Source organism: Gavialis gangeticus, unplaced genomic scaffold (genome assembly GCF_001723915.1).
Source record: "Gavialis gangeticus isolate Ggan-Ray unplaced genomic scaffold, GavGan_comp1, whole genome shotgun sequence".
Taxonomy (NCBI): Eukaryota; Metazoa; Chordata; order Crocodylia; family Gavialidae; genus Gavialis; species Gavialis gangeticus.
Window position 1 is genome coordinate 66,779,800 of NW_017728995.1, and position 13,334 is coordinate 66,793,133.

The 13,334-nt window shown below is 42.1% G+C and overlaps 1 protein-coding gene across 2 annotated transcripts in view; it reads left to right on the plus strand.

Moving 5' to 3' along the window:
* Positions 1-13,334, plus strand: part of MAP3K13 (mitogen-activated protein kinase kinase kinase 13) — a 144,475-nt gene that overhangs the window by 12,810 nt on the left and 118,331 nt on the right. The gene's annotated exons all lie outside the window — the stretch shown is intronic.

The window sequence follows — 13,334 nt, forward strand, 5'->3', positions numbered from 1 at the left end:
TACGTACCTGCATTTTGATTTGATGCATTTGGCTTTAGTGCCAGGATCCTAAAGAAAAGCTTGGGAGATTAATAAAATTTGGGCTCTTGAACAGGAGTTACAACAGAACAACTGGTGTATGGTAAGTCCTCCTTATAGTCTGTTCATTCTCAGACTAGTCACTGCCTTTGTAGATGGGTAAAAGACAAGGTGTATCAACACAGTCAAATTAGATATCAGCGTGCTTCAAACTTTGCTGTCAGTGGGTTGCTCTGAGCACTCCTATTAAAGATCATGACTCCCTTAACAAATGTAAAAGTAACCCCTGTTGCTTCTAAGAGAAGTGTTCAATACAAAACATTTGTATGCAGCTGCATAGACTTCAGTCTGTTCATTTATGCAACACTTCTATTGCTGGGGCATCCAGATCTGACCTAAACTTCGGTAGAGTTGTTTTACATTCCTTATTTTGATGGGCTCTCAGTACCCACCTCCTGTTTCTTCTTGAGCAAAAAATATATATACTTTATCATGGAAAATACATTTTGCTTCCTTGAACTGTATTTCTTTGTAAATCTACAGCGTTTTGCAGAAAACATGAGTTACAATTTTAAAAAATCCCCTATCTTGACCAAGTGGCTCCTACAAGTGGAAGAACACCAACTGATGTGATGTTGTCAGAAGTATACTTGTTACGATATTGCCCAGAACATGGTGGTCTGTAACAAGTTTTGAGGTATTAGGTCTGAAAGACATGCAAAAAAGCCAAATTGAAATTGGTATTGAATGCCACTGTAGCTTGCTGGATGTGGACACTTAACTTGTATTCTGAAGCTGTTCAGTTTTTAAGATGTCTTTGCAGTATGAGTTGAATGATGTATGACTTGACTAATGCAGTAACCTCAGTAGGTTGAGTTAGAATAAGCCTTCAGAAGTTGGGATATGTGTCTGACACATGTAGACTTTCTGCTGTGAATCTTGATGGCCATGAAACTCTTCCATCCATACTGGAAGTTAAATGCTCAGTTTCCTCTGGAATAAGCCTGTTCTTATGTATTTGCTCCCTTTTAGCAACAGTTCTTTGGCTTGTGGATGGTATAGACCTTTAATAAATAGGCCTTCAGACACTTTATAGGAGTAATAAGAGGAAAATCATCATAGGCAAGGAAATTTTAGAAGTAGGAGAATTTTCACTTCGGTGTACCGCAGGGTGATAAACTTTTCACCTCCAAGCTAATTAGATCTATTTTGACCACAGAATGAGAAAATTTGGGATGTTCACTTGCCATATGAATGCAGCTATATATTGGTGATAAGCAGGGATCCTGTTTTTTTCTGATTAAAAAAAAAATCCCCAATTTTGGGGTTAAAAAAAGTAACCCCAAATCCACATTTTTCCATGATCAAAATTAAACACCACTATATATATCCCTATGTATTAGTGGTGTTTAATTTTGAACATGTAAAAATGTGGATTTTGGGTTACTTTTTTAATCTCCAAATTGGGGATTTTTTTAATTGGGGGAAACTAGGATCTCTGGCGTTGAGGTGATAAAAGAACAGCTCTGCCTTAAGATAGTTCCTCTGGCACTGGACTGCTGTTATCGCTGAGGTTCCCCTCTGTGGTAGGATGATAACTTTGCTTCTTCAGAGCTTAGTAAATTCTAAAGAAGCTTGGGAACTTTGTGTCCAACAGTTTGATACTTGGGTGAGGTTGTCTCTTGCAGGATAGCCGCCTGTTAGTGATTCTTCAGATTTTAGGATTTTTTACTTTTTGAAGTTTAAGATTCCTTTATTTCTGTTATGTTAATGAGTGTTTTGGTATGCACAGATATCTGTCTGCCTACCTGTTATGCATTACTTGTACTGTATTTAATTGTTAACTTATTAGAGTTTCCTTATACTCACTCCTTGGGATGGGTGCCTTGGACTTTCCTTGGTCCCCGTACTACTTCTGGGGATCAACAATGACAGTACAGCTCTTGAGTTGCCTTGGCTGCTTCTGCATTTTCATTTACATTTTTATTTGCTACCTATGCTTTCCTTGAGTTTCGAGAGTTCTAGAGGAATGGTGTACTTAAATCTTAGAGAGTAAAGAAGAATGAACAGAAGTGTAGTCAAGAAGTTGCCAGAACTTGCCACCTACCTCCTGCTGGTAGAGGAGTTGAAACAGTTCTCTTCCTCACATGAAGGCATACTTGAAAACCTGGCTGGCATTTGAATGGGAGACCTCAGTGGGAACATGAGAGCGTGATTTTGATTCCTTTGAAGTCAAAGACAAAACTTACCCCGACTTACCCAGGAGATAGGAATTCAGCATTGGTTTTGCAGGGAGGGTTTTTGTAGGTGGCACTGTGGTGTCTGTGCCAGGTGTGACTGAGTGCCTCAGCAAGATGTTGGACCGTTGGAATTACCATAGAGCAGCACATTAGAGGTCCATCTAATCCTGATGTTTCAGAAGAAGAGTGTAGAAGACACTCTGCAGTAGATGGCTTGGGAATAACCTACTCTAACAGTCCCAGGACTCTCTTTATTGATTAGTGAATTCTTTCTGATTGTAATGGTCTGTGTAGGTCATCAACATTTGGATAGTGTTCTCTTGTTAGAACAGAAACTACTGACTAAGGCTATGGTCCAAAACCTTTAAGAAGCCACAGATGGTAACAATCTGGCTCTGGTCAGATGTGGGCTGGCTGGCTTTGGTGGTATACCAGCATTTTGGGGGAGAGGGAGAAAGGCTTTCCTTACACTAGTGCCAAGGCCAGGTGGTTGTGCCCATTCCTCCCAAACCACCCCCAGCTCTGCCAGCCAGTGGGAGCTGCACCAGGCCTGGGGAGCTGCAAACTGCATCTATGCTACTGTTGCTGCTTTCCACTTGCCCCCTCCCATCCACATCCAAGTTGCAGCATGGGCACAGCTGGAAGCTGTATGGCTTGGACACCTCATTGCCTGGCTGCAGCATGGGCACAAGCAGAGCAGCTGTTTTGGGGCCGTGCAGCTTCCAGCTGTGCCTGTGTTGCTGCCACTTCCCCCCACCCCCCTTGGCTGCAGGGTAGATACAGTTTCCCACCCATCAGGACCTGCATCAGGGCTGGGCAGCTGCTAGCTGTGCCTGCACTGCAGCTGGGAGGTGATGAGCAAAGAGGGGAGCAGAGAAGCAGCAGTAACATAGATACAGTTTGCACTTTCCCAGCCCTGATGCTGCCCCTACCGGCTGGAAGCCCAGCCTACTTGCTGTCAGGGGATGAGGCTGGAGCTGGGAGAAGCAGGGGTGCAGGCAAAGCCCTCCAGCTCTGTGGGCTAGATTCAGTGGCTCTGCAGGCTGGGTGTGGCCTATGGGTCATATGTTGCCAATGCCAGAGGATTAACTGTTAATTACCCTCTGGCAGTAAGTTCTCAAGAGAGTGGAAGAACAAGAAGATCCTACCAGAATGAATGCAGGATCTGACACTGGTTTTAAAAAAGAGAGATTCTCTACCAAAGAGCCCACCAGTACCCACACAAAACCTCCAAGCAGCAGAAATGGGGCAAGGAGGGAACCCACAGAATAGTACTGACCAAAACCCAGAAAGTTTTTGGGAGCCCTGAGGACATGGGAGGGATGGACCTATGTTTATATGTGTGCAGGTTTTTTTTTTGTTAAATTTGTTTGCTTTTCTTTTTCCATAGGTCAGTAATTTGTCGTGTGTGTTTAAGCTAAAGTCTAAGCAAACAGCTCTGTACCATTTTTTGTGTCACGGGTGCCCAAATATGGCTGCAATAAAGGTGGTAGTAGTTTCTGTTGCTTTACCGTGGTGGACATATGTTTGCCTTGTGGCATGAGAGTGTGGGCGGCCTAAAGCCACACATGTTCTCCAGCCACTCCCAGAGAGGTACTGCCAGGGCTTGAGGGGCCGAATCCTGTGTGCCTGATGAAGTCTCAGGCAGGAATTTCCTTAAGCCCAGGAAGTGTCTGCCTGACTTTCTCCTCTTATGGGGATGTGCCCTAGAGATTCCCTGGGGTGCATCTCTGCCAAGGGGGAACATGTTGCTTATTATCCCACAGGCCGCTTCCTATATCAAGACACATCCTGGCAGAACTGCTCTACTTTCCTTGGCAACGTTAAGATGGCTGTTAAACACATGGTCTGTGGGCTGGATCTAGCTCACGGAACCATGTGATCTGGCCTGTGGGTTGCTGGACTCTACACGGTCCAGTCCACATGCCATGGGCAATGCATGCCTTGTGCTGGCCCCCTGTGCCACATTGTACAGCAGCCCCCAGGGCCAGCACGTGCTGTGTGTGGTGTGCAGGCTGCTGCACAGGGGGTCGGTCCTGCACACTGGCCCTGCAACCCTCACCTGGCCTATGGGGCTGGATGCATTTGACACCTGTGCCCTAAGAGGCTAAACTCAGAGATTTTGTTTAGGCCCAGCAGGCATGGAAAGGCCTGGGATCCAATGGTTATGCCCAGTCCAGCAGCTTGGCATGTGTCCATCCAACCAGGGCTCAATGTCTTGCCACTAAGGAAATTTCTTCTAAACCCCAGTCTGTCACTAATTGGTGTATACCTGGTGACAGGAAGGTTTATAACCCCTCTATCTTTTTATTCCCTTTCTAATGTAACTGAGCATGCTTGTTAACTCTATAAATGAATCATACCCAGCTTTTGGCCTCCAAGTAGCCTGCACAATAGTAATGCAGAAGTTTTAAAAAATCCATGTATAGGCATAACCATTGTGCTCTTGGGTACAGAGAGATGCCATGTGTTGGGTCACACAAAATGAAGATCGCAAGTACTTGTTTCATGGTTCTTTTGTAAAGTGTAGCAAGGCTTATCAGCAGTGTCTCGGTCAAATTCCACTTAGGTAACTGTACTGTGCCTACCGAAACTCCTTTTGGTTTCTGCTGGACATGCCAGACAAGATTTCAAAACAAAAGAATCTTTAAATAGTAGCTGCAGGGTACTCAGCACTCTTGAGAGTCAGATCACTTGTATAGTTTCCTAAACTTGGATTTAGGATCCCATATTTTGATCATCTTACCCTGTATTTTACCCATCCTGTTCTAAACTATTATAAATAGTTCAGTATCCTGTTTAAATAACTCTTATTATCTCGCCTAAGGAACAACTGCATTTTTGTGATGCTTAAATATTTTAAAACTTAGTAGTCTCTTTCAGAATGAGTGCAGTTAAACAATAAATGTGGCATTATTTATTGTATGTATAGTTATAGCAGCACCCAGAAACACAAACTAAAATTTGTTAGTTTTTTCTTCAAAGTAGATTTGACCCAAATAAGAAAGGAGATAGCTATTAGCAGTAAAAACACAGTGATTACAAACTTGTGCAGTAAAATGTAAATGTGGACAGTTGCTAAAACATGAATTTAAAAGGAGTATTAAAATATTTGCCTAGGGTTCTGTGTGATTTCTCAGCATAGTGATTGGTTAATAAAGAGAAGCCTAGCTGCTGGGACAGAGTATCTCAGAATAATTTTCCTTGCCCCAGTTAAGTCAATAACTATTACAGCAAGGACAGTAGGATTTGAACAAGATAGATGAAAGTGGTAAGGGAAGTGTCCGTCTACCACTCCTGCTGGTGAGAGGGAAAGAGAAATCTTATGTGAGTGTACCAGTAAGGCAAAAGGTAACATTGGAGAAGTAAACTGGGAAGAGCTCCAAATACCAGTGGGAGCACAGGAATAATACAACAGCATCTCGAGAGGTTGACAGATTGGGTGAGGAAGTCATAAAATGCATCAAAACTGAGAAGGAGGCTACAGCCATCCTTGGGAGTCTCCTTCTCCCATGTCATCAGGTTTAATCCACCTTCACCTTGGACAAACTGGTGTTGGGCATAATAGCCTGCGACTGTCCTGTTAACATCTACACCCCCTCAGCCCTTTCCTTGTTTGCTCTCGGAGACTCTTTGCTATTACAGAGAAGAACTAGCTTATCACTTTGTCTGGAAATCACAAAAAGAGATGGGGGAGGGGTGCAGTGGTGCAGTTGTACCCTCCCCTCCTTTGATTCCTTCTCCCCCAAAGTTTAAAACCAACTGCTGGGTGCTGGCAATAGCATTTCTAGTCAGGCAGCAGTGAAGGAGTCAATTGACTTCATGGTTCATTATAATGAACCTGATTCCTTCTAAACTCTTCACTCCACAGGTGTTAACAACCCTCTCTCCTTTTTAATGGACTTTAATGGTCCTCTCTTCTACAGTTCCATTGTCTGTTAACTGATCCTGGTATTGTAGCTCCTGTTACACAGCTCTTCAGACTGTTTTTCCCTCCAGCTAAAAACATTAACTCAGGTGTGGAAATGTCAAGTCAGGTGCAGAAATACCTTTCAGTGAAACTTTGGTTGCCCTGTCAAGATGCTCAAGAAGGTTTGTTTTTTGTATGCTATTGCAAATCAGTGCACATTCCAGTAAAGCTGTATTTGTTTTTGCTTTGATTTTGAACTGAATAATGTAGACCTAGGCCCCTAGCATATTAGTAAAACTTTTAGGTTCCCTTCAGCTAGAAAAAAACTTGTCTTATGTTGTGTTGTATGTGATGATGTGCCACACCATCTGCACCTCTCTTTCCAAAATCCTGGATCTGCACTGAGTTTCAGCTTGCCACCAATCTGTACACTCATTCTTTGTCTTTTCTTATCATGGTGTTACTACATGCTATCCACCAGTCGGAGAGCTCTGAATTGGGCTTCAATCAAAAGAGCAAACATGCCTCCTGCACTTATGTTTAAACTCTTCCTTCCCATAGGCAGAGAGATTGCTAGCTTTGTAAGCCTGAAGTCAGGCAGAAGGTAGGGCAGGGTGGCACCCAGGAGACTGACTGGTTCAGAGAGCTTTCCTGGGCAACAGTGTACTTTGTCAGATGCTATGCGTGGACTTACAGAAAGAAAGGGTTTAACATAGGAAGGAATTTAAATGCAGAAAAAAAGGACAGGGAGAGGAGGCACTGCTAAGAGAGACAAAAAATTGGTTGAGTAAACCCAACAGGCATAAACAAGGCAGTTAACCCATTGAGGAATATAGGGGTTAACTACTGGAGATAATCACTAGTCCAGGTAACAGGATAAGACTCTATAGTCTTTGTTATCATGCTTAACACAATCCAGTCTGTGGATAATTTATTCTGCAATTTTGTGTTCAGTTTGGACTTAGCTTAGGATGGATGACAGCTTTGGGAGAACATTTTTCAGTCACTGCTTGATTCAGATGGTAGTCTTCATTCTCACCGTCCCGAAGGAATGGTATTTGCTAGTGCCCTTGTGTGATGGGGTCCATGTGAATATGTACTCAAAGAAGAAAAAATGGACTCTTAACTTAAGTAGCCATTCTTCTGTGGGATTTTGTGGTTAATATGGATTCTGTGGCTGCCCAGCTATCTTGCCAGCTTTATGGTGGTATCCTCATGTAACACAGGTTTTGAAGTGCAAGGAAACTGGGAAATGTCATGGCTTCTCTGCCCTTTATATCTTTGCCCTAGAGTATAAGGATGTTTGGGCTGTGGAATACCAGGAAAACCAGAGCTTTTGTGTGCATAAGGTATTTGCACACCTACACTAGGACTGACCCAGAGTACAGTGTCTCTGAAAACTAGTTACTATGAGGTATGCAGCTCTTCTTTCTTCTCATTTGTGTATTACCGGAGAATAACAGAAGGAAAGAAGGATAGGGTTATAAATGGGCTTTTTGCCTTAAGTGCACTATTCTTGAACTTTGACTCCTCTGGAATTTCCTGGCTGGTTCTCAAACTTTTATGTGCGGAGTTTTGGTAGAAGTTCCACGTCACAGTCATTGAGACACATCAACCAAGGTATATCTGTGTACCTTGACCTTTTGGCTTGTGGTCATGGGGGAAGCACAAAAGGGATTTTTCACAGTCGGAAGAAATAAGTATTTAAGAATGGAAATTGAATCATGTTTACAGAAATCTTTTATGTGGATTTATCTTTGAAAGGAATTCATGATGAAAAATTGAAAATTAAAACATACCTATTAATGACTGGCTCTATGACTGTTTCATGTCTCTGGAAAAATAAATGTTTGCGTTCACTCCAGCTTTGTGTTTTCACCAGGACTCGTAAAGCATGAGTCAGAACAAGGGGATTTTTGATTCTAACAGCAGTAGGGGAAAACAATATAAAACCTATTACTCCAGACTGATAGTATACAATGGCTGAACCCAAAGGGTACATCAGTATTTGTGTTCTAAAAGGGTCTTCATAATTTGTGTTTGCTTGTTCTCAGCCTGTGCCTTTTGATGCTTGGTTGACTGTCTGTTTTTGATTTGCCTGGAGTTTTATGAGGGTTAAAAAACATCCTTTGTGCACTTGCACACTCTCTGTTCAGAACATGTGTTTTGCTAACAGTGCTAGTGCTCTTATTGGCACTTGGTTTCCTTGAGTCTAGACCAGAGAAATTTTTCTTTTAGTTTGCAGGGTGCATGGAGTGAGTTGTGATGGTGGTCTGGCAGACAGCGCTGGAAAAAACCCAACAGGCTCTCCTTTAATCAATGGTCCACATGCACATTCCTCTGTGGGTGTGCACGCATCTTGTGTGCTTGAGCTTGAACGCTTTTTGGCCAGTGGTGTCTTAAACTGCAGGGTTGGAGAGGACCCATCTCCTCTTAGAGAAACTGTCCATGGGAGATCTGCTTCTACAAATCCTTCTGCTCTTTAAGTCGATGGCAGGTGTTGTCCCATCCATTTTTGACAGGGCTGAGATCTATAGTATCTGTAAGTCTAGATTCATGCTATTAGCTTCCTGGGAGGTGTGTGCAGGGACTTGCCACAAGCACTAATCTAAGTCCAATGGATTTGTCCAGCAGGTGGGTCTTCCTTGTTCTCCTGAGACTCTATAATCCCACCTTCAAATAATTACAGCTTTTTAGTTGCGTGGAGTAGAGCAGACATATGGATAGTTGTAACATCTTTACTATATAGTAACTAGAGTTCTTCTAGATATTTAATCCACGTATGCTTTCCATAATCCACTCTCTACCTCCTCTTCCTCAAAGTCCTGTGCACCTGGAATTCCTTTGCTGAGAGGAAACTGAAGCATAGCAGGTACACTTTGCCTTTTATACAAATCCTTGAGATCTCTCTTTTTCTGCGCTGTATGAGCACTACTGGCTCCAAGCTCAAGAGTATATACACCCACAGTGGAGAATGCATGTGGGCAGTACAAATATAAGAAGACCTCCAGTTACTGTAAAGTAAGTAACTTTGCATTAGAATGAAACAGTTTTAGTTAATGAAAATGTTGTTTACTGGCTCTGGCTATACATTAATGTCAATTTATGTAGAGATATTCCCATAAATATATCTTTCTAGAAGAATATGCAAGGTCAAGTAAAGCGCATACTGTTCTGGAAATGTCAATATTAAGATTGTCTAGATCAGCTTAACTCTGTCCTATTATCAATTATGATACAGGCTCCGTGATTGCGTAATATTATTTCTAGAAGACTGTTGTCGCACTGAGCTGATTGAATAAGGCTGGGTTGTTGTATGCTGAATATGTTCTTTCTTAATTTAGCGGAGAGTTGATTGATATATGGCAAACAAGTATGATCACTTATTGAGCAGTATTGATAAAAAAAAATGCTGAACCACCCATTCACTGAGCATTGTCATATAGAATAAGGCAGGGTTCCTTAAGAGGGAAGATAATATGTGAAAATGTAATAGGAGACACTTGCTATGCATATGTAGACAGTGCAGAGTTATGACGTTTTGTGAATGTTTGGCATTTGCTGTAGTTTAAGAGGTGTGGCATACCAGAACTTGGGTGTCACTTGTTCCTCTCTGGGCATTAGCTTACTTCATATGTGGGGTAGTCGTGAAAGCGAAAGAAAATGCCACATGGCACCAAGAGGGGTAGAAAATTGTAATATGATTTTTTTTGACATTGTTGGGAAAGCTAAAGCTGCAACCCAGAGTAGCACCCCGCAGATGCTTGTGTGACTTCTCTATGGCAATGGCCAAGGTAACCCACATAGTCTCTGTTAGTGCTTCTCAGCAGCAGCTAGCTGGTATGAAAGAGGAAACTGAACCCAAGTTGAAGCCAAGGTTTCTATGGAGGCATATTTAATTGTCCAATTAAGCATTTAATTGCCTTGTTGAAGACTGACTGTCGATGTCCTGAGCAAGGGGCTCTGTTTGTTCCTTTTTCACAAACCCCTTTTAACCTTGCGAGGGGAGCTGAACATTGTTGGTCACAGTTGCTACTTAAACTTGATGGCATCTATTAAGTTCATAACCTGCCTCTTGGAAAGCACATGCAAGAATGTAATTATCTGGACTTCAAAGGCTTTCCAGGTTGTGCTGTGTGTGAGTGGAAAGCTAAATCTGTTAATAAGCTAAACCTGTTATGGGAGGGATTTCCAGTAGACTGGATGGGTTTCAAAGAGCTTGGTAGCACATGAAGCCTGTCACTTTGCTGATTGCTAAGACGTTCTTTTTTTATTAGGCCCTTGCATTGAGAACTAACCTTTGCTTTCCCAGTTCATTTTTACTAGCCTGGCTGTTCAATGGTTATGGTGCAGCCGGACCTAGCAGCTGCTATCCTCAGACTATAGCCAGGGTATGAAAGCAAGGCACCATTGGAGTCATTGGAAATTTCTGTGGAATCAGGATCTTACTCCAGACATTTGCGTGGACAGGGGAGGATCAGAACCATAGCTGTTGTCGTGTCAATTCTGGGACATAACACATGCCTTTTAACAGTTACTCTTTAACTTCCCCCTGTAAAAAGATAAACCCCAGATTGAAAATGTCTAGTTTGATTGATTACTTGTAATGGGAATAACTAGCTTTTAGTCTTTATTGTACAGAAACAAGAACAGTAGTATGTGGAGAGAAGGTGAGAGAAGTAAGAGATCAGGAAGCAAGGGTAGAATCAGGATAGGACATCAAAGTATTAAAAGTCTGAAAACTGAGGGACATAAATGAGGAAGGAAAATGGAGAAATGAAGGCAGTGGAGAGAGAAATGAGTACCGAAGAAATAACTAGCAGCGGGAATTGGAAAAGGAGGAGAAACACCAGTGATGGTGGCTTGCTCAGTAACAAATACTAGTCATGCTGCATTACTTCTGTGTGCATTGTGGGTGTGGGGTAAAGCTATTTGAATTTTATTTAAAACAAGACAAGATGTGGCTTTTCTTTTTGATTTGGTGGTTGACTAGGGAAGGAGGAGGAGCCTGGGATTTGACAAGCTGTGTTGTCTCCCCTTCAGAGGACCAACTGGGAAGGATTACAATGGGGAGAACAACTCCAAATGAGCCCCATCCCTGCCTCTTGGTCTGTGGATGGCCCTGTGTGTGCTCTGAGCTGGGGAAACATGGTAGCTTCTGGAGTTGTAGATGGTTTTGAGGGAGGTAATAAAACAATTGTGCAGGTATCAGATATTTTCTCCTGTAACATACCACAGAATTTCCTGACACTGCACTGATGGCCTTTCTCTCCCCTCTGCCCCTTCCAATTTATTGTTAGTTTATATCGATTTAGTTCTTACTACTTTGGTCATGGGCTCAGAACAAAAAGAGCTTTGCCCCTTGCTGGCACTCCAAGGGTTAGCCTTAACACAAGTGTAATCCAAGAGGTTGTTTGGTTGTGTGTGCACTGGGACACATTGCAGGTGTGGTAGGGAAGAGGGTAAATCTTAGCACATTACATTTCTTTCATGTAGGCGAGGGCACTGGGGAAGAGGGTTGGGGGGCATTGCTGAAAACCTTATGCTTCAGAGAGAATTACAGCATAAGCCACTTCTGTCTCAGGAAAATGATACAGAATCATAGAAAACGAGGGTTGGAAGGGACCTCAGGAGGTCGCATGTAGTCGAACCCCTGCTCAAAGCAGGACCAGCCCCAACTAGATCATCCCAGCCAGGGCTTTGTCTAGTCGGGTCCTAAAAACCTCCAAGGATGGAGGGGCCACAACCAAGATGGAAATAATCAGCAAAAGCAGAACATGCAATTTTTGTCCCCAGTATCCAAAGATAAGTCATTATTTTCTTCTGTTCTACTTTTTTTTAGGGTTTGTATGTGATGAATTCTCTCAGTCTTGCTGTGAGAAGGGGTTTGTTACACATACCTACAGTATTCTTCCTAATTCTGCTCAAATCCTAGATTAAACTTCTGCATTGTGGGCCAGCGAATTGCAGCCATTTGCCAGCGTACTCTCCTGAAGCTTCAGCATGCTCTCGGCACATAATAATTTTTTCTGTGTCAGGCTAGCAAAGCGCATTCTGTCCTTCAGACTCCTCTGACAGCTTGGGGATTAAGCTGAACTTTCTTTAATTCAAGATGATAGCTAAACAGTGCCAGAGTATTTTGGCAATGTGGCTGGGGACAGGGCTGTAGGCAGTAAACACCATTAAGTGACAATAGTTTCTAATATTTTTTGTTAATTGAGGAAGCTGCTGATTTGTAGCCACAGCCTGGATGAATTAGTAATGAGCCTGTAACTGTCTTTGTCATTTAAAGTTGCATCAGCCTTCTGCAGCTTTGCAGTTACCTGAGAGTGAGGACTGTTAATTGGTCAGTAGAAAAAATACCACAATTGCTTGATTAAGGTTGTCTTGTTGGATATGTTATAATTCCTGAACAGAAGACATATGCATTTATTTAAATTATAAATGTATTTTAGTAATAAGCATTTCACTGTTATAGTTTAACCCATATTTTCTTATAAAAGTAGAAAGACTATTCAGAACCTTGACTATTAAATAGATCTAAAAGAGTGGAATAATTTCAAAGGTAGAAGTCAATTTAAACCAAGTTTGTTGCAGTGATATTTTCCTAAGACACTATTCCTTTAGGACAATGAAAATAATTTAAATAATTCTTATGTTCTTTCAAGAGTGGCATAAATAGACCTTGCAAACCTAATTAAAGAAGGCCTAGTTCAAATAGGAGCACCCTACAAATACCTTGTGAAAGAGAATATTAGGTATACATTATTATTTTTAAGTAGGTACGGTGCAAACTTTTGATATCCATGAAACCAACCTTTTTCATCTTATTATTTTTTTGGATGGGGAAAACCTGAGTGGGGTGTTAACAGCGCAGCTAAAAAATTATCTACACCACAAAATAATTGGCTCTGATATATTGTGCTAATTTCATGTTTGTCTCCCAAAAGGGGATTCACTCAGCGGGAAATGAATTATCGTGAGTTTTTTCTGCTTGCTGGGTGGATGTTGCATTATGGCACACATTTGGTGATGTACTGGAGTCAGCCAAGACTTAGTTCATTAGTCACACTGGGATGGACTCAGATCCCCAGAACTGATAGCAGTGGTGACAAGGACAGGCACCTGCCATTTATTGGCTTGTTTAATAGTTTGTTATGTACCTG